The sequence below is a fragment of the Arachis ipaensis genome, chromosome B6 (assembly GCF_059453495.1).
Source record: "Arachis ipaensis isolate K30076 ecotype BB chromosome B6, ASM5945349v1, whole genome shotgun sequence".
Classification (NCBI taxonomy): domain Eukaryota; kingdom Viridiplantae; phylum Streptophyta; class Magnoliopsida; order Fabales; family Fabaceae; genus Arachis; species Arachis ipaensis.
Window position 1 is genome coordinate 30,260,654 of NC_142441.1, and position 26,713 is coordinate 30,287,366.

Consider the following 26,713-nt stretch of genomic DNA (forward strand, 5'->3'; position numbering starts at 1 on the left):
CCGCCGTCTCTGAGTGGCAACCCCCTTTCCACTTCCTTTCCCAATTCTGTGCTGCGCCTCCCAGGTTTCGCTACCTCCATCCCTGCATTCCAATTTCTTTTCTGTTCTATTAAGTCAGTTTGCATATTTCAATTTTGTTCAATTTAGGATTGTTAGAGATGCATGTTTTTAGTGGATTTTAGGTGGTTAGGTAGCTAGGATGTGGTTAGTGGATTTAGGCCTGATAACTGCTCCGTTCTTGCTGAATGAAATGGGTTATTCATCTCTATTTGTGCCCATGCTCTGCCCTGTGCTGAATTGTTATTGATGCTATGTTCATAGTTCATTGTTTGCCTTTGTGCTACACCGGTTTCCTGCTGCTGCTGCGTATTATCTGATTTTGCTGCGATCCTATCTGAGTCAATTTGGTTCCTTAATCTTGGATTCTTGATGTATGATTTTAATGGAATCCAAATCTGAGTTTTTATTGATGTTGCATTCTTGTTGCGATTTGATCTTCATTGTTGATTCAGTGAATTTACTTCCTCGAATCCATATCCTTTACTATAGCTTGCTTGCTGAATTTGATGAAGCAAGGCTGATTGCATATAACTGGCTATTGCTGTCTTGATTGGCACAATTGCTAGATTCTTATGAATCTCCATATGGTTTTCATGTTTTTAATTGTTCATAAATTCATAAGGAAGTCTAAATTGATTAACTAAATTTGGGACTAGCCAGCTTCTTTCTTCTGCTTCATGATGTCTGAGTCACATAAATTTCCTTGCTCTTCATGCTATTGGCCATATATTGAAATTCATGTGATGATTGAAATTATTGGCTTATTGCATGATTCCTGTTGCTGCTTTTCTAAAAATTCCTTTGATTCATCAAGTGCTCCATTTCAACTTCCATTTCAATTCTGCACTTGTTAAACTCAATCGTGCTTGTTTGTTGATTACCTTAGTGTTCTGCTGCTGTTTTGGTTGATAATCTGCCTTGAGTTTATCTTAATTGAAATTTCTGCTCAATGCCATTTTACTTGCTGGTTTTGCACAACTTGTTCTGAGATTCGTATAAGCTACTGATTCTGTTTGAAATTGCTACTGCTTTCATTGTTGATTCTACTGCTTGATTTTTTGGGAACGTTCCTTTTACTGCCGGAATGCTGCCCAATTTTTTTGAAAACTGTTTTACTTCACTTTCACTCATGAATTGACTTTAGTGCTTTTGAAATTGCAATTTACTTGGTTTACACCCAAACCATTTCATGAGATGCTGGGCTAGCATTTCCATTCCAATTGGTTCCCTTCTTAATTGAAGTACAATTGTTGATGATTTTATTTCTCTTTGTGCTTTCTTTACTACCTGATTTATCACCAATAATCTGCAATCTTTGCTTGAGCGTGAGCTTGCTTGTTCTTCCACCTTATGAACTTCTGTTAGCTAGGAACTACAGTACCATGCCACTAATTTTAACTTACCTTTCTAACTCTTGACTTCATTGACTTCCTAACTTTTCTCTTAGTTTTACACTAACTCCTTTCACCCCTTTCATAGCATGTTTACTGTTGTTTCTTGACAAACAAGCATTTTGAATTTCATTTAATAGATTCTTAGATTATTCTTTCTGATTGATTTTTTGAATCCTACCTTGCATTCAGTCCAACATTCTATATCTTCTGACTCACTTTATGATTTGTCTTTCATTTTTCTTTTACCCATCTACTGCTTATATTACTTGCCTACTATTTGCCTTTCTATTTTTCTGCTTTAGTTTGATAAATTGTATCCTGGAATTTCTATTTTTCAGGATGTCTGATCAAAAAGGGAAAGGCAAGGCCAAAGCCAACACGGGTAAGAGGAAAAGAGGATAGTCATCTGTCGCTCTGGCAGATATTCTAGGAGATGAATCCTGGCGTGAGAAGAACTTCACTCCACAGGAAAAGGAAGATCAACTAGTGCCTGCTTCTGACCCAGTTAAAGTTGCAAACCTCTACTGTGAACTAAAATTTCCGGTCTTTGCGAAAAAGAGGCACCTCTATTTGGAGAGGACTCTCTGAATACCACCTGAATTACAAAAGTACACTGCAGAACAAATCAAACAGAGAGGTTGGTTCTTTCTGGAGAGAAATCTGATTGAGGTGAACGCATCTTGGGTCCGTGAATTCTACTGCAACTATTACAAAACGACCCTGGATGCAGTACAGCTAAGAGGAAAATAGATCTTGGTTACTGAGGAGGCCATAGAAGATATCCTCCATTTCTAGCCTAAATCAAACGAGCCAGATGGTTACCAGAAGGCTGAGGAGTCCCTTAGGTTTATGAGCTTTGACTGAGATGCTGTGAGGCGCACCATAGCCATTGATCCTGCTATTCCCTGGGCTATGCGTAAGTCAACGGTAAATCCAAAGGGCATCAAGATTATCTATCTTAATGATGAGGCTCGGCTATGGCAATAAATCCTGAGTAACTATGTTATGCCGAGCACTCATGAGTCCGAGGTGTCTGCTGCTATGATAATTCTCATCTGGTGCGTTATGGAAGGCAAGGACCTGTACCTTCCACGGTTCATCAGGAAGTACATAGCTAGGGTCCATGTTTGAGGCACTCTACCATTTCCCTATCTGGTTACCCAGATGGCCCTCCGAGCTGAGGTGCCTTGGGAGCTTGAGGATGAGAAGCCACCAGCTGCTGACTGCAAGAAGATTATTCCACACGGCAAGCGGTTCGAAGCTTTGGGCCACAGACCACCCTCTCTTACTACCTCTACTGACGCGGCCACATCCTCCGCAGCACCCTCAGCGCCTGCTGCACCTCCAGCACCCACAACACCTTCACCCGCTTCCCAGCCTGTCTACCATCTAGTGCACCGCCTCTTTGAGCGCATCGATCAGATGGAGCGCCGCACTCAACGGCGTATTGAGCAGTCTGAGCATCACAACAAGCGATGCTATGAGCATCTAAAGCTGAGGATGGGGACTGGGCATACTGATATCCCCTCCGAGCCTGACACACCATCAGAGCACTCTGAGGAGTCGGAGGAGGATGAAGCACAGATGGATGACCAGCAGCACGCACAGCAGGAAGAGCCTTAGCTTGAGCAGCCGGCAGAGCCACAGGCCCCTACACAGCCAAAGCCCACAGAGCCAGCAGCAGCACACCCTTTAGGAGGCGACGATCCTTCACACCCAACTTGACTAGAGCATCTAAGACGATGCTTAGATATAAGTGTGGGGAGGTCGCCATCTCTGGCGGATCTTACTTTGGTGAACTATTTCAGACCCTTTTATCCTATTTTGCTTCATTTTTGTATTTTTGCTTTATTTTATTTTATTTTATCTTATTTTCCTTTCAGTACTTGCACATTTTCTTTTACTGTACTTTTGTTTATTTTTACTTTGTTACATTTTGCACTTTGGGCTGTATATATCTGAGATATTTAGCTTAAATTGCACCTTTAGTCTATTAGTTGTGATATAGAAAAATATGGATTATTGAGCTTAGTTTACCCTTTTAGCATATGAGAAATTGGTTTAATTGAAAATAGAGAGTAAACTAGAAATTTTTAGTTTTTCATAATCACAAAAATCCATTTAATATATATAGTAATAAATGTTGGTCAATTAATGACATTTTCAAGGAATATATTTATTTTTAGGAAAGGCATTTAATGATTCACATTGATTTGAGTTAAAACTTTTTATTTTTACTTGCATGATATACATGACTGGAATATGGTTTTGAGCTAAGAACACATAACCCGTGAGTTTTTGAGCTTAATTACATGGTTACACTATTTAGCCATAATATTTTATTCTTGTGTGCTTCTTCACTATGATTGCAGACTTTACTTTGTTCCATTCTATATGTCCATTGTTTAGTGTATTTACATGCTTGCATATGATTGAGGCCATCATTTGTTATTAGCTCACTTATCCTAAATAGCCTACCATTTCAATCACCTTTGTTAGCCACTTTGAGCCTTTTAATCCCCATTTGTTCTATATTTTACCACATCACTAGCCTTAAGAGGAAAAATAATTAATTACCCTAATTGAATCTTTGGTTAGTTTAAGATAGAGATTGTGTGTCAATTGAGTGTGGGAAACTGTGGGAACTTGGGTTGATAAAAGTGTACAGTATTTCATTGATAAAATATTGGAAATTTGGGTACCTACTCATGTGAGACCAGAAAAATTAAAAATTCATGTGCATGGATATGTTATGTTTACTTTTATATTTTTAATCAAAAAAAAGAGAAAAAGAAGAAATATATATATATATATATATATATATACAATATAAATAAATAAATTAAACAAATAAATAAGGAGACAAAATTACCCCAGTGTTAAGTTTAATAAAAGGTCAATTCATATGTGATAAAATTAAAGATAATTTGGTACATGAGTTTGTGATGCAAAAGTGGGAATTGTGGGTAGCTAGGCATGATCTTAGAAGTACATAGAGTATGTGTATGTTGGGTGAGAACTTAGGCTAGTCAAGGATTTAATTTATAGCTCACTTGGCCATACATATATCCTCACCCTTGCCTTGACCCCATTACAACCTTGAAAAGACCTCATGATGTTTGCATTATATATTAAATATTTGTTGATTGGTTAGATGAAGAACAAAGTCTTAGAAAGCATGACTAGAGAAGAGTAGAGTGATTAACCTCAAACACTGAGTGATTAGAGTGCATATACAATTCCAGTGAGGGTTCAATGGCTCATCTCCATCTGTCCATGTTTGATCATTGCTTGTCTTGCAAGTTTGTGAACTCTTTTGGTTGACTCAACTCAATTGTGAATGTGTTTTGATTTAGTTATTGATTGTACATATATGATTCCTTGAGAATTTGACTCAATTTAACCACATGTATGCTTATGTATATATATAGGTAGATAGTAATTAGAATTGCATGATTCATGTAGGTAGTTGGCATTTAGATAGATTGCATTGCATGAGTTCCACCATTCTGCCTTCACTCTTTTACAGTTTCTCTTGAGCTTAGCATGAGGATATGCTAATATTTAAGTGTGGGGAGATTGATAAACCACTATTTTATTGTTTATCTTGTGCTCATTTGAGTGGTTTTTTATCAATTCTTTACTCACTTATTCATATAAATTGCATGATTTTACAATTTCTTCCTAATTTTGTGATATAATTGAAAACGTATTTCCTAGGCCTTTAAACTGTCAATTTTAATTATTCTTTATTACCATTCGATGCCGTGATCTGTGTGTTAAGTACTTTCAGGCTTTATAGGGCAGGAATGGCTTAGAGGATGGAAAGGAAACATGCAAAAGTGGAAGGAACGCGAGAAAATGAAGTTTTGAGAAGCTGGCATAGACGCGCACACATGGACGACGCGCGCGTGACTGACGTATATGCGTGACATAGAAATTCGCCCAATGACGCGCACGCGTGACCTACGCATACGCGTGACATGCGTCACGTGCAGAAAGTTGCAGAAAACGCTGGGGCGATTTTTGGGCTCCTTTTTGGGCCAATTCCAAGCCCAAGAACACAGAATAGAGGTTGCAGAATGGCGGAATCAACATCCATGGAATCATACTTCGCATAATTCACAATTTAGGTTTTAGATGTAGTTTTTAGAGAGAAAGGCTCTCTCCTCTCTCTAGGTTTTAGGATTTCTCTTAGTTTTAGGTTTATTTCTTCTCAATTCCAGGTTCAATGTTCCTTTAGTTTAATTCTCTTCTACTCTTAATTGTTCTAGTCCTTTAGTTTATCTATTTCTCTTGTTGGTTTGTTTATTTCCCCAATTTAACATATGAACCCTTTATGTTAGATTCAATTTCCTGTTTAATGCAATTTGAGCTATTTCATATTTATTGCTCTTGCTTTAATTGTTATCATTGATTCTTGCAATTGTTGGTTTTAGATTTTACATTATCTATTACTTTTATATGTTTTTATGTTATGCCTTCTAAGTGTTTGATAAAATGCTTGAGAGGGTTTTAAATTAGCTTTTTATGATTCTTGGCTTTGGTTGAGTAATTAGAGACTCTTGAGTTATCAAACTTTTTTGTTAATTGATAATTGAAAGTTGCTGGTTGATTTGGATACCTCTGAAGCTAGTCTTTCCATAGGAGTTGACTAAGACTTGAGGAATCAGATTGATTAGCCCACTTGACTTTCCTTTATTTAGTAAGGGTCAACTAAGTGGGAGCAATGAACGATTCTCATCACAATTGATAAGGATAACTAGGATAGGATGTCTAATTCTCATACCTTGCCAAGAGTTCACTTAATTATTAGTTTATTTTTTTATCATTTACATTCCTTGTTCAACCTTTCAAAAACCCAAAAATATACTTTTTCATAACCAATAATAACTACACTTCCCTGCAATTCCTTGAGAGACGACCCGAGGTTTGAATACTTCAGTTTATTTTTATTGGGTTTGCTTTAGTAACAACCAAACTTTTGTACAAAAGGATTCTTTGTTGGTTTAGAAACTATACTAGCAGCGAGACTTTATCTGTAAAATTCTGTACTAGCAAAAATTCGTTCGTCACTTACCCTGCTAGTCGGGCCTTGGCCTGGTGCCTCACTAAAATAACTCTTTAGTGGGAAAAAAAGCGCACCTTAGCTCAAGATCTTTCTCTAGCTATAGTACATTTTTAGGTTACAGGCGTGCCAAGACCTTGGGAGCTCTCGCCCTTGGAGGTCGGCCACCCTATGGTAACCTTTCCCTAGTACTTTTGTAACTTGGTACGGTCCTTTCCAGTTGGCCGCTAGCTTTCCTTCTCCTGACCGACCTGTTCCGATGTCATTTTGGATTAGGATGAGGTCGTTGGTCACGAAGCTTCGTTCGATTACCTTTTGGTTATACCTTGAGGCCATTCGACACTTCAAGGCTTCCTCTCTAATCCGAGGTCTTACTCGGACTTCTGGAAGCAGGTTGAGTTCTTTCCTTTGTGCTCGGGAGTTGGCACCTGATGGGGGAAAAATCATCGGTAAAGAATTTCACAAAAATAATAGCATTGCAAGTATAGATCTAAACCGACAATTAAACCTCAATCAAATTTAATTTGTTTGTCACTTAAGCAAACCCAATAAAATAAACTAAAGTATTAAACCTCGGGTCGTCTCTCAAGGAATTGCAGGGAGGTGTATCTATTATTGGTTATGGAAAAGTATCTTTTTGAGTTTTTGAAATAAGGAACAAGGAATGTAAATAACAAGGAAACAAAATGACGATTAAGAAAAGTCTTAGCAAGGATTGATAATTAGAAGTCCTATCCCCATTATCATAGTCACTTGTGATATCAATTGTCCATTGCTCCCACTTAGTCAACCTCTAACTATGAAGGAAAGTCAAGTGGATAAATCAACTTGAATCCTCAAGTCCTAGTCAAATCCTAAGGAAAGACTAGAGTTAGTGAAATTCAAATCAACTAGCAACTGTCAATTATCAATCAACAAGAGACTTTAACAATTCAAGAGTCTCTAATTACTCAATCTTAGCTAAGACCATAAAAAGCTAGTTTAAAATCCAACTAAGCATTTCATCAAACACTTGATGGGCGTAAAGTAAAAGCATAGAAAAACAATAGAGAATGAAAAATCTAAAACCAACAATTGCAAGCATCAATAATAACAAATAATGGAAGAAGCAATAAACATGAAATACCTCAAATTGCATTAAAAGGAAAATCAAATCTAACATGAGAATTCATAAACTAAAGTAGCAACATAAAGTAATTAATAAGGGAAATAAATAAACTAGAAAGCTAGAACAATTAAAAGTAGAAGAGAAACTAAATTGAAATAAGATAGAATTCAGAAATTGAAAAGGAATAAAACTAAGAATCCTAAAACCTAGAGAGAGGAGAGAGCCCCTCTCTCTAGAAAACTACATCTAAAACCTAATATTATGTGAATAAAAGTTGTCTCTATGATTTCCTCACTCTACAACCTCTGTTTTGTGTTTTCAGGCTTGGAACTGGGCCAAAAGGAGCCCAGAAATCGCCCCCAGCGTCATCTCTGTAATACAGCACGTGACATTTTATCACGCGTTTGCGTCGTTTGGCAAAAATTCTGGTCATGCATATGCGTCAGTCACGCACACACGTCACTCGTCTTCTGCGCCAGTCACGCGTACGCGTCACTGCCAGCTTCTCAAAACACCATTTTCTTGTGTTCCTTCCACTTTTGCATGCTTCCTTTCCATCCTCTAAGCCATTCCTGCCCTATAAACCCTGAAAACACTTAACACACATATCCCGGCATCGAATGGTAATAAGAGAGGATTAATAATTAGTAATTTTAAGGCCAAAGAAGCATGTTTTCAATCAAAGCACAGAATTAGGAAAGAAAATGTAAAACATGCGAATTATATGAATAAGTGTGAGAATAATGGATAAAATCTACTAAATTAAGCACAAGATAAACCCTAAAAATGGGGTTTATCAATCTCCCCACACTTAAACATTAGCATGTCCTCATGCTAAGCTCAAGAGAACTAAAAGAGTGAAGAGAAATGGTGGAATTTATGAAATGCGACCTATCTATATGAATGCAACTACATGCAAAAATACTTCTACCTACTTGGTTAAAAGTAAAATTCTCCAAGACAAACATAAATCAGATTCCACTAATTCAAATCACACAATAAGAGACAAGTAAACTTGTAAGAAGATAGCTCATGAAAGCCGTGAACACAGAATCAAGCATTGAACCCTCACTGGAAGTGTATATGCCCTCTAATCGCTCAAGTGTCTAGGGTTAATTCACTCTAATCTCCTCTAGTCATGCTTTCTAAAACTTTGTTCTTCATCTAACTAATCAACAAATATTTAATGTACAAATGCAAACATCATGAGGGCTTTTTAAGGTTGTAATGGCGCTAAGGTAAGGGTGAGGATACATGTATGGCCAAGTGAGTTATAACTTGAATCTTTGACTAACCTAAATTCTTACCTAAAACACACACACATACTCTATATAATTCTAAAATCATGCCTAGCTATCCAAAATCTCACTTTTTCATCAGATACTCATGTATCAATTTTTAATTCCATCCCATATGCCTTGATCTTTTTATTGGACTTAACATTGGGGTAATTTTGTCCCCTATTCATAAGTATTTTTGGTTTCTTTCTTTTTTTCTTTATTTTTATTTTTTTATTTTTTATTTTTTTTATATGTATATAAATAAAAGCATAATATATCAATGCATATGATTTTTTCAATTTTCACATGAGTAAGCACCCAAATTCCCAATATTTTTGTCAATAAAACACAACACATTCTCATCAACCCAAGTTCCCACAATTCCCCACACTTAGTTGACACACAATCTCTATCTTAAGCTAACCAAAGATTCAAATGGGATAATTAATTGTTTTTCTGCTTAAGGCTAGTGATGTGGTAATATAAAGAACAATTGGGGGTTAAAAAGGCTCAAAGTGGCGAACAAAAGTAAATGGAATGGTAGGCTATTTGGGACAAGTGAGCTAATAACAAATGATGGCCTCAATCATATGTATGCATACAAATACACTAAACAATGGACATATAGAATGGAACAAACTATAGATTGCAATCATAGGGAAGAAAACACACAAGAATAAAATATTATGGTCAAATAATGTAACCATATAACTAAGCTCAAAATCTCACAGGTTGTGTGTTCTTAGCTCAAAAACCATGTTCCAAATTAAAATTTTCAAACAAATTTAACAAAAAAGTTTTAATTTAAATTAGTGAAATGCTATAAAAGGGGTCTTGAAAAAGAATTTATCACTCTAACCAAGTAGTGGTAAAAGAACATGCACAAAATCAACAAACATGCAATCAAACATGCAAATGCAACAACTAATTTAACAAGGAGAATTAAACATTGGTGTTGAAATAGGAAATAAATAACCCACGAAAGTTGGTATCGACCTCCCCACACTTAAAGATTGCACTGTCCTCGGTGCATGCTAAGATGTGCAAGTGGACAGGCTACTACAACTGACGCTTTTCTCCAAAGATTATACAGATGGACTTGTCTGTCGCCCCATTGAAACGTCTTTCGGTTCCCTTCTTGGTGGCTATCCTGAAAGAAGAGAAAAGTAAAGAAAAGTAACCCAAAAACAAAGATAGAAAACAAATAAAATATGGTTAGGTTAATGCCAAATAATGAGGGTCTGAATTACATGGTAGCTACAACATGCAAGTGAGAAAACAGTAGAAGCAAAGAGCATATCAATAGTGCAAAAATTGCAATAAAGGAGAAGAGAGAGTGGGTAATGAAAGACAATATAGATTCATGTCAATGCAAAAGGAATACAGGTATCATAAAAAATTGGCATTGACAGATAAATAATATCACCCAACAATGTAAAACAAGTCACTAAGCACTAAAATAATACCATAAAAGATACAACAGTTGAATAAGAACATTTAACACCAACAGAGAAAATAATAAACGTAGAAAAGAAAATAAAAACATAAACAAAATTAAAATGCAAGGAAGAAGAGTATGCAAATGCAGTAAGTAAAAGAATTGGAAAGAGAATATGGATGAGAATGTAAAGAAATGAAGAAGAAAGTAAGAAAGGAGGAAGAAAGAGGGAGAAATGATAAGAGAACAAGAAACGGACGCGACGCGCGCACATGCATCACGCGTGCGAGTGAAAATGGAAACGGCCATGCGACGCGTAAGCGTCGCTCACGCGTACGTGTGGGTGGCCAAAAGTGCACACTGACGCGTGAGCGTTGGTCACGCGTACGCGTGACTACTCGTGCGACTCCAGCATCATAGCCACACAACTCTCTGTTCAATTCACTCTTTACGCCGAATTTTATTTCCACGCGTACGTGTCGCTAACGCTTATGCGTGGATTGAAAAATTTACAGGGGACGCGTACGCGTGAGGCACGCGTACGCGTGGGGTGGCTTGTGCGCCACACACCCCTTCCACGCGTCTCCATCGCAACTCTCTGTTTATTTTATTAATATTGCGAACCTGCATGTGACGCGTGCGCGTCATCGACGCTTACGCATCGATTGCAGATTTTTTTTTAAATATAAAGCAAAATAAAAGTAATTATGCAGAACTGGAAATTAAAACTGACAAAAATGAATTAAAACTAATAAAAGGAAAGATCATACCATGGTGGGTTGTCTCTCACCTAGCACTTTTATTTACTGTCCTTAAGTCAGACATTTGGTGAGCTCCGTGTCATGGTGGCTTGTGCTTGAACTCATCTTGAAACTTCCACCAATGCTTGGACTTCCAATAAGCTCTAACATCTCCAAGTGAATTCACCAAGCCTTGATGAAGTTCTTTACAAGCTTCGAGCTCCCAAAGTTGATCCTCTTGTATGTCGGTATCCCAAATCTTGTTTCCACACCCGTCTTCAAGTTTATCAACATGATTCCATCCGGGTGGTTTAGCCTTGGAATTCTCATTTAAGCACCCAAACATCCTCCTAGACCCAATCAATTGAGAATTATACCAACCCTTGCAATTAGGCCTTGAGCTTCCAACCATAACGCACCTAAGATGGTGTTGCCAACCGCTAACCATCTCCTTTTTACTCTTAAAACCGCAGATAGCTCTAAGTTGTCCATCCGTTTCAAGCAGACCATATTCAAGTGGGAAGGTAGAGTTTAAGGATAATAATTTTACCCACTTGAATGTTGTGTTGGATGGTAATGGCTTGGGGGGAGGTATCTGGTTTATCAACCTCCCCACACTTAAACATTAGCATGTCCTTATGGTTAGCTTAAGGAGATAAAAAAAATAAATGAGTAGGGAAAAGTGAGACTCATACAATGCAATGTAACCTATGTATATGAATGCAACTATATGATTTTGTCTACTTAGTTGAAAATAAATAAGTTCTCTCAAGACAAAAATAAATTAAATTCCACTAACTCAAATCATACAATAAAAGCAAGTAAACCTGTAAGAAGACAGCTCATGAAAGCAGGGAACATAGAATTAAGCATTGAACCCTCACTAATGGTGTATGTGCACTCTAGTCACTCTAGTGTATAGGGTAATCACTCTACTCTTCTCTAATCATGCTTTCTAAACCTTGTTCTTCACCTAACCAATCAACAAGTATTTAATGTACCAATGCAAACATCATGAGGTCTTTTAAAGGTTGTAATAGGGCCAAGGTAAAGGTGAGGGTATATATATGGCTAAGTGAGCTATAAATTGAATCCTTGATTATCCTAAGCTATCACCTAACATACATACTCTATTTTCTTCTTAAATCATCCTTAGGTTTCCCAAAATTCTCCCACTTTTGTTTTACATACTCATGTATCAACTTTTTTCTTAACTTGTATCACCTATGCATTGATTTTTATTGAACTTAACTTAGCATTGGGGTAATTTTGTCCCCTTATTCATTTATCTAATTACTTGAATATTTTTGGATTTTTTTGCAGCATAAGAATAACATTGCCAATGCACATGGATTTATAATTTTTCTTAGTTTCACATGAGTAGGTACCCAAATTTCCAATATTTTATCATGATACATTCCCTTATTAACCCATGTTCCCACAATTTTCCCATACTTTATTGGCACACAATTCCTATCTTAAGCTAACTAAAGATTCAATTTGGGGTATTACTTGTTTTTCTACTTAAGGCTAGTAATGTGGTAAAATATAGAACAAATAGGATTAAGAGGCTCAAAGTGGCTAATAAAGGCAGATGAAAGGGTAAGCTATTTGGGGTAAGTGAGTTAATGAAATAATGGCCTCAATCATATGCATGCATATAACACATTAAATATTGGACATATAGGATGGAACAAAATATAGATTACAATCATAGAGAAGTAAACACGGAAGAATAAAATTTTATGTTTAAATATTGCAACCATTTCATTAAGCTCAAGTCTCACAGGTTGTGTGTTCTAGATTTTAACTATGTTCCAAATACAACTTCCAAACAAGTTTAACACAAAGTTTTGATTTAAATTAGTGAAATTAATCGAAAATGGGGTCTTAAAAAGAAACGTATTGATTTTCAACCAATTAGAACATGCATGCAAATAACCTATTACTACGTTATTTTATTCTATCCTAAACAAAGAAAAAATTAAATAAATATCCTATTCTATTGGTGCTAGGAAAGAGAAATTACCTCCGAAAGTCAAGTACTGATCGACCTCCCCACACTTAAAGCTTGGCACTGTCCTCAGTGCCATTAGTCAGGAACAAAGGGGGGCTGGTAGCAGCATCTCCACAATTGGGACTATCATGGCTCCATGTACTGGTAAATGAAGTAGAGTCCAGGGTGTCTGGGTCTTCTTTAGGCGGGTGGTTACCAACAATCAGCTCCTTGAGGTATGTAAATCTGCGCTTGTTATGGTGCTCTCTCTGCTTTCCTTTCCAGTCAAGCCGGTCTAATCTCTCAAGTATCTGATGGAGTAGTTGGTGTGTTGAAGGTGCTTGTGATGTGGAAGGAGAAGGGATATCTTCTGCTGGTTCTGTGCTCCGGTTGATAGTGGCTGCTGGAGGTCTGATATACTTCCTGTTAGGAACATATTGATCATCTCGTGGAATCATGGCCTTGGTGTCCCCAGCTCTGTAGGAGACTCTGGCTGCTGAGACTAGATCTGAAACTAAAGCGGGAAAAGGTAGGTTGCTCGCAATCTGTACGTGTCCCATAGCATGCCGAATGTGTCTTGGTAAATTGAGGTGCTGGTCTGTAAGGATACACCAGAGTAGAACAGCCATGTCTGCAGTGAAGGAGGACTCATGAGTACTCGAAAAGATGTAATGGGACATGATCTGTGCCCATACTTGAGCTTCCACGGTGAGTGCTGAAGCCAATATGCTCTTAGGTCGAGATCTATGGTATTCATAAATCCATTTACTGCCAGGTTGTGCTATAACTCTGAGAACTGCGTCCCAGTCAAGTTGGTATGTCTGGCATTTGAATGAGGCTTCTTGGAATGCGTCCAATCCTTCTAGAGCAGGGGAAAGATCTAAAGCTCGTTGAATGGCCTCTTCTGTTATGGGAACTTGCTTCTGACGGACATAGACAGACTGCATGGTTGGCATGTGAAAATTAGAGTAGAATTCAACTACCCATGAAAGATTAACCTGCCGTGACTGTCTCCGTAGGAATCCCCATTGTCTTCGTTCAATTCGCGGCTCAACAAATTTAACAATGTTGGTCGGGAGGATGAGAAGGTATTCATTATTATAATTTCTCTCAGCCAGGATAGGGAACATCTGCTCACAGTAGCGGTTAGTGAACCGCGCAGTGTCCTTTGCTGAAAAAGCTTTTTCTTTTTCATCGACCTTGATGATCCTCTTGATTCGTTTTGTTGAGGGCTTTACTGCTGTTGAAGAGGGCTCTGCCACTAATGTTCTTTTAGTTCCTTTCCTTGCTGGTGGTTTGGGATTAGCTTTCTCTTTACCTTTCCTAGTGGCCATCCTAAAAAGGGAAAATGTAAGTAATTTTAAAACTTTAGGGGTTAGAGCAAGGAAGAAAAGGGTACAGGTGATAATCAATGCACGGTAAAGAAGGATGTCGTTAACACACGGTCGTGAATCCATGTGAAAAGTTCATCAATAGAAATATAGCAAGTGCATGTGATGGCTATTAAATGCAAGATGTTTATTGGCATGCCGGCAAAGGCATGAGTAGCATAGATCAAGCATTCAATGTCCAAGTTAGATTACCAACCCGTTCAAACTAACAACCTGTTTGTATTGACAATTATATATAATTAATAAAATATAAAAGGAGTTTTGTGAAAAACAGGCATTAGAGTAGAAGAATAATTTAAAATAATGATCAATGCCATACGGGCTTTTTCACAAACACATAGCATGCATGGTGAATATGTTATTGAAAGTATTAATTTGAACATGCAAGCAACCCTTTAAGAAGTAATATTAATTGTCAAACAATTCCACAATAACTCACAAGCAAAATATAAAAGTAAATAATCACCTAATTAAATTTCTAACACCAATTAAAGGAATGAAAAGTAAAGAAAAAGAAAGAAAAAGAAAATATAGGTAATGAAAGTAAAAGAAGAAAACATAAATAAAAATAATGGAAAAGTAAAAAATTAAGAGAGAAAGAAAAGAACCTTGATAATGGATGTGAAAAATAAGGAAGGAAAAAGTAAAAAGTGAGAAAGAATAGAGAAGGAAGAAAAGAGAAGAAAGAAATAAGAAGGAAAAGAAAAGATTTAGATTTGGGAATGAAAAGATAAGATGTTTGGCTGATCTGGATAAGCTGTGCGCCGCATGTGACACGGACGCGTGGGTCACACGATCGCGTGGTGGACGATAAGTTCAGGTGATGCGGACGCGTGGGTCACGCGATCGCGTGACCTGATTTGTGCTATTGGCGCGAGTGCAGCCTTGCGTACGCACTACTCTCTGTTTTATACGCATTTTGCAAAAAATCTGGGTGACGCATTCGCGTGGTTGACGCGATCGCATGAATGACCATATTTTGAAAACGACGCGGCCGCGTGTGGCACGCGGTCGCGTGGTAAGGCTTGTGCTTCCAGCATCATTCCAGCCCTACTCCACCATAACTTGCTGCCATACACCAAGTTACGTCAATTTTGTAGGGCCACGCGTTCGCGTAGGTGACGCGGACGCGTGGGGAGGCTATTTCGCAAATGACGCAAGCGCGTCAGCGACGCAGTCGCGTGGGTATATTTGTGCTTAGGACACGCCTCCAGCCACGCTTTCGCGTGACTCTCTGCTTCTTTTCTCCTTGTTTCAAATATACTAATGACACGGACGCGTCAGCGACGCTGGCGCGTCGCGTGCCTCTCTTTTTTTTATATGCAGTATGTAAATGTAAATGCAGGATATATGCAGGTATATGTAGAAATTATGAGAAGAGTCATTAACAAAAATAAAAATAAAAATAGAATAAAGTAAAATAAAACTAAGACTGAAACTGAACGATCATACCATGGTGGGTTGTCTCCCACCTAGCACTTTGTTTTTACGTCCTTAAGTTGGACGTTCCTCAAGCTTATTCTGCTACTGTTGCTTGGTCTTCCAAGAGGAAGACCTCTAGTTCTTTGTGATCCTTTGTCTTTTCTCCATGATAAAGCTTCAGGCGATGTCCATTGACCTTTAGGAATTTGGAGCTAGAAGGATGACGCAGGTGAAAAACTCCGTATGGCTCTGCCTTTTCTACTCTATAGGGACCTTCCCATCTTGATCTCAATTTACCTGGCATAAGCCTCAGTCTGGAGTTATAAAGAAGAACTAACTCCCCTGGTCTGAATTCTCTCCTTTTTATGTGTTTGTCATGGACAGCCTTCATCTTCTCCTTGTATTGCCTGGAGTTGTCATATGCTTCTAGGCAAAGATTCTCTAATTCTGCTAGTTGCAGCTTTCTTTCAACACCAGATTCTTCAAAATTCATATTGCATTCCCTTACAGCCCAGAAAGCCTTGTGTTCCACATCTACTGGGAGGTGGCAAGTCTTTCCGTACACTAAGCGGAAGGGGCTCATCCCGATAGCTGTTTTGTATGCTGTTCTATATGCCCAGAGTGCATCTTGTAGCCTTGCACTCCAGTCTTTCCTATGGGGTTTTACTATTTTCTTCAGAATGTGTTTAATCTCCCTGTTAGACACTTCTACTTGTCCATTGGTTTGAGGATGATAAGCTGTTGCTATTTTGTGAACAATCCTATGCTTCTTCAGTAATCCTGTTAGTCTCCTGTTACAAAAGTGAGTGCCTTGATCGCTCACGATTTCTCGTGGTGATCCAAAGCGACATATAATATGACTTCTAACAAAGGAAACAATAGTGTTAGTATCATTAGTACGGGTAGGAATTGCTTCCACCCATTTAGAAACGTAATCCACAGCTAACAGTATATAAAGGTGACCATTAAAGTTTGGAAATGGACCCATGAAGTTAATGCCCCAAACATAAAAAATTTTACAGAAAAGCATAATCTGTTGAGGCATCTCATCCCTCTTGGATATATTACCAAATCTTTGGCATGGGAAACAAGATTTACAAAATTCAGCAGCATCTTTAAAAAGAGTAGGCCACCAGAATCCACAGTCTAAGATTTTTCTAGCTGTTCTTTGAGGGCCAAAATGTCCTCCACTCTCAGAAGAGTGGCATGCCTCTAAAATGGACTGGAATTCTTATTGTGGTACACATCTTCTAATTTCCTGGTCAGCACCATACCTCCACAAATATGGGTCATCCCATATATAATATTTAGACTCGCTTTTCAGCTTGTCCCTTTGATGTTTATTAAAATTTGGAGGGAAAGTATGGCTAACTAGATAATTAGCTACGGGTGCATACCAAGGAACTACTTCGGATACTGCTTGCAAACTATCAAATGGAAAAGTATCATTGATAGGAGTGGAGTCATCCTTAATGTGCTCAAGGTGACTCAAGTGGTCCGCCACTAAATTCTGGTTACCACTCATATCCTTAATTTCTAAATCAAACTCTTGTAGCAACAGTACCCATCGTATTAGCCTTGGTTTGGACTCCTTTTTAGCTAATAAATATTTTAGAGCTGCATGGTCTGAGTACACTACTACCTTAGTACCAAGTAAATAGGCTCGAAATTTATCTAGAGAGAAAATAATAGCAAGAAGCTCTTTTTCAGTAGTAGTGTAATTAGATTGAGTAGCATCTAAGGTTTTAGATGCATAAGCAATGACGAAAGGGTCGTTACCTTCGCGCTGAGTCAGTGCTGCTCCTACTGCATGGTTGGAGGCATCACTCATAATTTCAAATTGCTGGCTCCAGTCTGGTCCTCTCACAATTGAGACTTGAGTCAGGGCGATATTTAGTTTATCAAACGCTTTCATGCAATCTTCACTGAATCTGAACTCAATATCTTTCTGTAGCAGTCTGAATAAGGGTAATGCTACCTTACTGAAGTCCTTAATGAATCTCCTGTAAAAACCTGCATGGCCCAGGAATGAACAGACTTCCCTCACGGAGGAGGGGTAAGGTAAACTAGAAATGACATCCACCTTTGCTGGATCTACTGAAATACCAGTTTTAGAGACAACATGTCCTAGAACAATCCCTTGTTTTACCATAAAGTAACATTTTTCAAAATTCAATACAAGGTTTGAACTAACACATCTGTCTAATACTTTAGCTAGACTATCCAGGCAAAGGTCAAACGAATCTCCATATATGCTAAAATCATCCATAAATACTTCCATACATTTCTCAATAAGATCTGAAAAGATACTCATCATGCATCTTTGGAAAGTAGCAGGTGCATTACATAAGCCAAAAGGCATTCGTTTATAAGCATAGGTTCCAAAGGAGCATGTAAAAGTGGTCTTCTCCTGATCCTCAGGAGCTATATGAATTTGAAAGTAGCCTGTATAACCATCTAAAAAACAATAATGGGATTTACCTAACAGGTGATCGAGCATCTGATCAATAAATGGCAAGGAATAATGATCCTTGCGAGTAGCTTGGTTGAGACGCCTATAGTCAATGCAAACCCTCCATGAATTCTGCACTCTAGTTGTCAGGAGCTCTCCATGCTCATTCTTTATTATTGTGACTCCAGACTTCTTGGGCACCACATATACTGGACTAACCCATTCACTGTCTGAGATGGGGTAAATGATATCTACTTCAAGTAGTCTAGTTACTTCTTTCTTGACAACTTCTAAGATGGTTGGATTCAATCTTCTTTGAGGTTGGCGGACGGGTTTTGATTCCTCTTCTAAATATATTCTGTGCTCACAAACTTGAGGGCTGATGCCTACTATATCCGCCAAGCTCCATCCAATTTCTTTCTTGTGCTTTCTCAATACACTAAGCAGTTGTTCTTCTTGTTGAGAAGTGAGTTCCCTTGCAATGATGACTGGGAACTTCTGATTATCCTCAAGGTAAGCATACTTGAGGTGTGGAGGGAGGGGCTTCAATTCCAATTTCTGCTCATGGTTAGGTTCTGGATCATCCAGGGCTGGTGGTAATGGTAAAGTGTCTTCATTATGTTCAGAGGGTGTCCCCACACTTGGACCTTGCTCCATGTGCTTCTCTTCTAATTCTTCTTGGTGAACTTCAGCTATAGTTTCATCAATAATGTCAAACTGGAAGATAGAATGATCTTCCGGAGGGTGCTTCATAGCTTCATTTAAACTGAAACTCACTGTTTTACCATCTATCTCAAAGGAGTAAGTTTCTGAGAATGCATCCAGCTTGAACTTTGAAGTTTTCAGGAATGGTCTTCCAAGCAGGATTGATGATGGTCTTCCTGAGTCATTAGGGGGCATTTCCAGGATGTAGAATTCAATGGGAAAAGTGAGCCCCTTAATGCTCACTAATACATCTTCAGTAATTCCAACTACTGTAATAATGCTTTTATTTGCTTACCCAAAACGAGCTGCCGACCTTTTTAAGGGAGGGAGCCTTAAGGTATCATATATAGACAATGGCATTATACTAACACATGCTCCTAAGTCACACATGCAATAAGAAAATATGACACCTCCAATGGTACAGTTTACCATACATGGACCTGGATCACTACATTTTTCAGGTATACTTCCCATTAAAGAAGATATAGAACTACCTAAAGGAATAGTTTCTAATTCATTAATTTTATCTTTATGAATGCATAAATCCTTTAGAAACTTTGCATATTTAGGTACTTGCTGAATAACATCAAAAAGAGGAACAGTTACCTCAACCTTTTTGAAAATTTCTACCATTTTGGGATCAAGTTCTGTCTACTTTCTTGGCTTTCTTGCAAGGTGTGGGAATGGGATAGGGATGGCGCCACTTGCGGCCTCTACATCCTTTTGTGCTCCATTCCTTGGCCGAGCTAATTCTTCTTCAACCTTGTCTTGTACTTCATCTTTCTCTTCAGCATCTTCCATTTTAGCATCTTCTACTTCCACTGAGTCTTCAATTGGGGCGTGATCTATTGAGCTTGGCTCCTCTTGATTCCTCTCTGGCAGTGTGGTTTCGGACCTCAAAGTGATGCCATTGATGCCACCCTTGGGGTTAGGTAAGGATTGAGAAGAAAATCCACTGGAGCTTGAAGGTTGGTTGGTAGAAGTAGGTAGTGATTCTATCCGGGCGGCGAGAGCTTGTAAAGTGGCATTCAGGCCATTTAAAGTAGAGTTCAGTGCAGTCTGCATGTCTTGTTGTCCTTGTGTAAGAGAACGAAGCATCTCTTCATTTGATGAGGAAGTGGGATAAGTGATCTGTGGGACTTGTTGTTGGTTATGCTGTGGTCCTTGTGACTGTCTTAGGTGAGGAGCTCTGTAAGGTTGGTTTTGATTCTGCTGTCTGTTGTTGTTATTCCACCTCTAGTTTCCATTGTTATCTCTACCTCCTCTGTTATAGTTGTCTCTCCAGCCATGGTTGGAATTATCTCTCCAACTTTGGTTGGAGTTGTCCTGCCATCCTTGGTTATAGTTTCCTCCTTAGTTGTAGTTTCCGCCTTGTTGGTTGTATCCCTGGTTCGGGCGGTCATAGAAGTTATGAGTAGCTGCCACAGTGTTATCTTCTTGTTGGAGCTGCAGGCATTCATCAGTATAATGACTATAGTCAGCACAGATTTTGCATACTCTTTGTGGAACTAGCTGTTGGCTTTGTTGTGGTGTGACAGGCTGAGCTTGTTGTTGTTGGTTCAACTGCATTTGCTTTAGTAGGTTGGTCATTTCACATATACTCTGTGTAAGAGAAGAAGTTTCAGTGCTGGAGGAGACCTCTGCAACAGCTTTTGAGTGGGTCCTCCTGTGCCTGTGATTTTTAGTAGACTCAGCTAAGTCGCTGATCAGTTGCCATGCTTCATCTGCGGTCTTATACTTTTTTAGAGAACCATTACTAGCACCATCTAGTGTGGTTTTATCTCGAGGCTTCATGCCTTGAGTGAAATAGTTGATTAACACTAGCCTGTCAATCATATGATGGGGGCATGCGTCCAGAAGGTTCTTAAAATGCTCCCAGTACTCATAGAGAGTTTCTGATTCTCCTTGAACAATGCATGAGATCTCTTTCCTTAGTCTGTCTGTAACTTCAGCTGGAAAGTATTTCTCCAGAAATTCTCTCCCGAGCGTATCCCAGTTGGTAACAGTTGCTTCAGGTTGGGAGTAGTACCACTCCCTTGCCTTTCCCTCAAGAGAAAACAGGAAGGCAGTTAACAGAATAGAAGTTTCATTCGCACCATGACGCCTAACAGTAGAACAGGCTGTCTGGAAATCCCTTAGGTGCTTAATAGGCTCTTGAGCAGGTAAGCCATGAAACTTGGGCATCAAGTTGATTAATGCAGTCTTCAGCTCAAAATCTGCAGCCAGAGTTGGATGATGCACTTGATACGGCTGAAGTGTAAAATCTGGGGCTCCAGCTTCCTGGAGAGTAATCCTCCTAGGTTCTGCCATGTTATCTGCACGTGAATTAACTAAATCAGTAGTAAAGGAGCTTGTTTCATTCTCAGATGGCGGTTCAGATTCGCCCTCAGATGAGACTGGTGAATTGATAACAATCACTTCACCACCCTCAGAGGCTAACCTGCGTCGAGTTCGCCTAATACGTGAAATAGTTCTTTCAATTTCAGGATCAAAGCGGCTAAGCTCGGATCAGGCAGTGAACGCGTCATTCAATGAAGGAAAATATAGCTCATGGTAATAAAATAAAAATAAAATATTCAAATAAAAATAAAAATATGTACACTAATTAATAACTTAGCACACAATTGCAACTCCCCGGCAACGGCGCCAAAAACTGGTGCGTGGCAGAAGTTAGGCCAATTAAGAGATTATAATATCATAGAACAGTGTTGCAAGTATAGCTCTTAACCAGCTAAAATCTGCCTCACCAATTTAAAAAGAGTGTCACAAAAATTTAGAATAAAAATACTGGGAGTATGAATCCCAGGTCGTCTCCCAACGAGTTGTAGGAAAGGGTGCTATTTTATTAATTAGGAATTTTCCGAGAGTTTTGAGAGTTGAATAATGGGCAATTAAATAATTGTAAATTTAAGCAATAAAAATAAACTAAGAATAATTATTGATATTCTAAACAAAAAGCCTTGATTGGGGGAATGATTAATTGAAAGTTCTATCCTTGTTGGGATCTCTTACGTGTAGTATTAAAAAGGTTGTTGTTTTCACTTAGTTAACCCTTACTAAATAAAGAAAAGTCAAGCGATTGAGCTAACTCTTATTCGCAAATCCTAGTCCTCTCCCTTGGGAAGGTCTAGCGTTAGTAAATACAGAACTAGTCAACAATTTCCAGTTTAAACAACACTTAAGCCTTCCAACTCAAGTGTCTCCTTTTAATCAACCCCCATGTCAAGTATGGAATCTAATCCATTGACATGGATATAACGCTCATAAAAATAATAGAAGAAGACATGATAAATTAAATAAAAATAGGGATTTAAATTGATTAAAAATAAAATAATCCTTTGCACTAACAATTTATGAAAATAATCCAATTACTACTTTAAACAATAATTAAGAATATGAAATAAATAAAAAAGTAAGTAAGGAAACAAACTAGAATAATGTCTTCAATGGAGGTAATGACTTCTTCAATATCCAAAAGCAAAAGCAATAAACTATGAATGTAAAGAGAACCTAGAGGGGAAGTAATCCTCTCTAAATTCAGATCTAAAAACCTAAAACTATCCTAATAATAATATGTGAAGTCGTCTAAAGTTGTGTAAAGAGGTGTGTAATCTCTGTCTGCGTGTGTGTTGAGTCTCTGCATGTTTCCTGGCTTTATTCTGTGTTTCTAGGCCAAAAACTGGGTCAAAACGCGGCCCGAAATTGCCCCCAGCGTTTTCTGTTAAGATTGCAGATCGCGCAGGTTACGCGTACGCGTTGTCCACGCGTTCGCGTCATTCAACGATTTTTCTTGTCACGCGAGCGCGTCGTCCACGCGTTCGCATTATTCGTGTAGACTCCAATCCACGCGTACACGTCAGGCACGTGTACGCGTCGCTGCATTTTTCTCTATTCCACGCGTTCGCGTCAGCCATGCGCTCGTGTCAGTGTTCGCTGGTCATCTCCTTAGTTTCTTGTGTTCCTTCCATTTTTGCAAGTTTCCTCTCCATTCTCTAAGTAATTCTTGCCCTATAAAGCCTGAAACACTTAACACACGGATCACGGCATCGAATGGTATAAAGGAGAATTAAAATATACTAATTAAAGATCACTAGGAAGTAAGTTTTCAATCATAAAACAATACTAGGAAGGGATTATAAAATCATGCAAATCATATGAATAAGTAGGTAAAGGCTTGATGAAACCACCCAACTAAACACAAGATAAACCATAAAATAGTGGTTTATCAGTATCTCTAGTGGCGGCCTTGCCAATGTATGCTTCAATCTCTTGGGCTCCTCTTTGATGATCTCCACCTCTTGACAAGCTTCTGCAACATTGACCTCTTCTTTAAGTCCAATGGGGGGGGGGGATTCAATTGTTGATAAAAACTCATCAATTATTGAATGCATCTCATGATCAACCTCCTCCAAGTCTTCAACCATGACATACCTTGGAGGTTGTACACCCTCCTCAACATCAAATTCAAACATTTTGGAAGGATGCTCTATGACTTAAGATTCCCATGGAGGTTTTGTATCTCCTAAGTCCTCAACCACTTTCTCTTCTTTGATAATTTCGGTTTTCTCCACTTGCTCTAGTACAAAATCTAACTCCTCCTTGATAACTTCCACCTCTTGACAACTTTCTTCAGTTCCCCTAATTCTTCAACTACTCCTTCATCTTCAAGGGTCTCTCCTACCTCCACTTTTTGGGCCTCCTCTTGCTTCTCTTGAAGTATGTATGCGTGAACCCGATCCATTACGTCCCTAAGATGATCCCTTCTCTCTTGTTCCATGTCAATAGCATAATTGGGATCATGTTGCTTTTGGATTGATGGATATGGGTGAAAAGTAAGTGCACCAGAGCTTGAGGGTTGAGTATTGGGGGTAAAGGATGGATCCACACGGGATATAAGAGCTTGGAGAGTAGAGGTGAGACCGGTGAGAGCAGAGGTAAGTGTGGTTTGAAGCTCTCTTTGCCCTTGGTGAATTGCACAAAAGGTATCATCTATGGGAGCTTGGGGTGGATAGGGGGGGTTCATTTGTTGGGAGAAAAGGCTCATAATACGGAGGTGGTTCTTCTTGATAAGAGTGTGGAGATGGTGTATATTGAGGTGGTGGTTCTGGGTATGGTTCATATGGTTCGTATGGTGGTTGGTGTGGTGGATAAGGGTTAGGGTCATATGGAGGTGAATGGTGGAAAGGGGCTTGTGAGTATGGTAGTTCAAAGCTATGTTGAGGAGGGGGTTCATAGGCATATGGTGGGCTTGTTGGTAACTACAAGGGGGTCCACCATATCCATTGTCTTGGTACGCACCTCGGAATGGCTCTTGCTCATAGTAAGTTGGAGGAGGTTGTTGCCAAGAGGGTTGATCAAATCCTTGTGGCTCCTCCCATCTCTAATTGTCCCAACCTTGATGCATGTTCTCATTATAGCTTCCATTCTCTACAACATAATTTGAACCAAACTTATAGCCAAAGGGGTGAGAATTCATAGTAGCAAATAAAAACAAAAGCTAATAGAAAATATGCAATAAAATCCTAAAACTAACAAAAAACGAACAAATAAGCAAAAGGAAAATATGTACAATAACCAATAATAAGGCACACGTTTGTAATTTCCCAGCAACGGCACCAAAAATTGATCGGGAAAAATTGTCGGTAAAGAATTTCACAAAAATAATCGCGTTGTAAGTATAGATCTAAACCCACAATTAAACCTCAATCAAATTTAATTTGTTTGTCACTTAAGCAAACCCAATAAAATAAACTGAAGTATTAAACCTCGGGTCGTCTCTCAAGGAATTGCAGGGAGGTGTATCTATTATTGGTTATGGAAAAGTATCTTTTTGGGTTTTTGAAATAAGGAATAAGGGATGTAAATAATAAGGAAATAAAATGACGATTAAGAAAAGTCTTAGCAAGGATTGATAATTAGAAGTGCTATCCCCATTATCATAGTCACTTGTGATATCAATTGTCCATTGCTCCCACTTAGTCAACCTCTAACTATGAAGGAAAGTCAAGTGGATAAATCAACTTGAATCCTCAAGTCCTAGTCAACTCCTAAGGAAAGACTAGAGTTAGTGGAATTCAAATCAACTAGCAACTTTCAATTATCAATCAACAAGAGACTTTGACAATTCAAGAGTCTCTAATTACTCAATCTTAGCTAAGAACATAAAAAGCTAGTTTAAAATCCAACCAAGCATTTCATCAAACACTTGATGGGCGCAAAGTAAAAGCATAGAAAAAACAATAGAGAATAAAAAATCTAAAACCAACAATTGCAAGCATCAATAATAACAAATAATGGAAGAAGCAATAAACATGAAATACCTCAAATTGCATTAAAAGGGAAATCAAATCTAACATGAGAATTCATAAACTAAAGTAGCAACACAAAGTAATTAATAAGGGAAATAATACTAGAAAGCTAGAACAATTAAAAGTAGAAAAGAAATTAAATTGAAATAAGATAGAACTCAGAAATTGAAAAGGAATAAAACTATGAATCCTAAAACCTAGAGATAGGAGAGAGCCTCTCTCTCTAGAAAACTACATCTAAAACCTAATATTATGTGAATGAAAGTTGTCTCTCTCTAGAAAACTTCATCCACTTTGTGAAGTAATCTATTCCTACAATGAGGAATTTGACTTGTCCTGATCCCTGGGGGAATGGTCCGAGAAGGTCAAGCCCCCACTTTGCGAACGGCCAGGGTGAAGTGATGCATATGAGCTCTTTAGGTGGGGCGATATGAAATTTGGCGTACTTTTGGCATGGGGGAATGTTTAACGAACTCTGTTGCTTCCTTCTGTAAGGTCGGCCAGTAAAAACCGGCTCGGAGTACCTTTTTGGATAGAGCTCGTGCCCCGAGGTGATTGCCGCAAATGTCGTTGTGGACTTTTTCTAGGACTTCCTTTGTGGCTGAGGTCGGGATGCATTTTAGAAGGGGTGTTGAGATCCCTCTCCTATACAGGACATCGTGCACCATGGTGTAATATTGTGCCTCTTGTACAAGCCTTTTTTCCTCCTTTTTATCTGTGGGGAGTGTTTCGGATTTGAGGTAGTTGATTATGGGAGTCATCCACCCTTGGTCCTGGTATGATATGTTTAGGACCTTCTCTTCCTCCGAGGTTGATGGGTTTTATAGGGTTTTTTGGATGAGGCTTCTATTATTACCCCCTGGTTTGGTACTGACTAGTTTTGAAAGTGCATCGGCTTGAGCATTTTGCTCCCGAGGTATATGTCAGATCTCGTATCCCGTGAATTTCCCAAGCTGTTCTCTGGTTTTGTCTAGGTATTTTTTCATGGTGGGTTCCTTTGCCTGGTAGTTTCCTTCTATTTGTGAGGTGACTACTTGTGAATCGATTAAGATGGTAAGCTTTTATGCTTCGACTTCCCTAGCCAGCTTCAAACCAACCAGTAGGGCTTCATACTCGACTTGATTATTTGAGGCGGGGAACTCGAACCTTAAGGAGAGTTCAAGTTGGGTCCCTTGGTCACTTTCCAGGATAACGCCGGCTCCACTCCCGGTTTTATTTGATGAGCCGTCAACATAGAGGTTCCAGTCAATGGGGTTCCTGGGGTATCGGTGTACTCTGCGATAAAGTCGGCCAAGTACTGGGACTTGATGGCTGTGCGAGCTTCGTACTTGAGGTCAAATTCGGACAGCTC

The 26,713-nt window shown here is 38.7% G+C and overlaps 1 non-coding gene across 1 annotated transcript; it reads left to right on the forward strand.

Moving 5' to 3' along the window:
• The first annotated feature begins 20,884 nt into the window (after nt 1-20,884).
• Nucleotides 20,885-20,992, forward strand: LOC148555023 (small nucleolar RNA R71). Its single transcript, XR_015886778.1, has one exon. It is a non-coding gene; the product is annotated as a small nucleolar RNA R71 (small nucleolar RNA).
• The last annotated feature ends 5,721 nt before the right edge of the window (nt 20,993-26,713 follow it).